Genomic DNA, 1,035 nt, shown 5'->3' on the forward strand with positions numbered 1-1,035 from the left:
GGTTTGAAAATCATCATTACGACGGCCTAGAAAGGCGTGTTTGAAATGGTTATAAAAACCAGGTTTGAAAATGGTCATTACGATGGCCTAGAAAGGCGTGTTTGAAACAGTTATAAAAATCGGGTTTGAAAATCGTCATTACGACGGCCTAGAAAGGCGTGCAACGGTCGGCAAAAGACCGAGTTTTGAAACGGCCATTATAATGGCGCAAAAAAGTGTTTTTTGAAAGTTTGAAAATGACACGGAGGGACTTATGATCAATTAGCATATAAGCAGTCACATTTCATTATATTATGCATTATGCTGACACGGGGATTGGCTTAGAAGGGTGGGTTACAGACCAAGCAATCAAACCCCGATTTGCGAGAGGGATACCAATCCAAACAAAATGTGTAAGGAGGGTGCCCTATCCTCGTGCTCGAAAGTAATGAAAGCTCTTTGACGAAACAGAAATGTGTAACGTCAACGGTATGCTTGACTCAATTTGGATTCGGAACGCGGGGATGAGAAAACTCACGCCGACGAGACGAGCCAATTGGTCGAAAAGGGTTAGGTTGTGGGCCCGGGCAAGGAACCCGACCGTGACCGTAATATCAATTAATGCATTCCAACCAAGACCTCGTTCGAGTCTCACCATCTAGGGACACAAAGACGTAAGTGTCCTAGTTCTCCCCAGCGGAGTCGCCAATCTGTGGACGTGGGCCCACCTGCGTATGCCCGGCTCGATCCGTGGACAATGGCAGCGGTCTTTTGAAAGCCACGCTCGGCAGCGTGAAAATGCTTTCGACCGGATCGTTTTAGATTGGTCGGTTTTGTCTCGGTAAGGGTCTCGAAACGATTAGAGATGTTCGGAGTCGCCACCAAGCATTTGTGGGATGCTTGGAACCCGTTCGAATGCACTTTATACCTCGGTCAAACGAAGCACAAAGCAGGGTTTGACATAGGTACTAAAGATAAGGAATCGTCCCTCTTTAGCATCCTATCTCTAGAATGACTCTCGTACGCCCTGGATAAGGTCGTCCACTATCCAAAGTT

This window comes from Silene latifolia, chromosome 10 (assembly GCF_048544455.1).
Source record: "Silene latifolia isolate original U9 population chromosome 10, ASM4854445v1, whole genome shotgun sequence".
Classification (NCBI taxonomy): Eukaryota; Viridiplantae; Streptophyta; class Magnoliopsida; order Caryophyllales; family Caryophyllaceae; genus Silene; species Silene latifolia.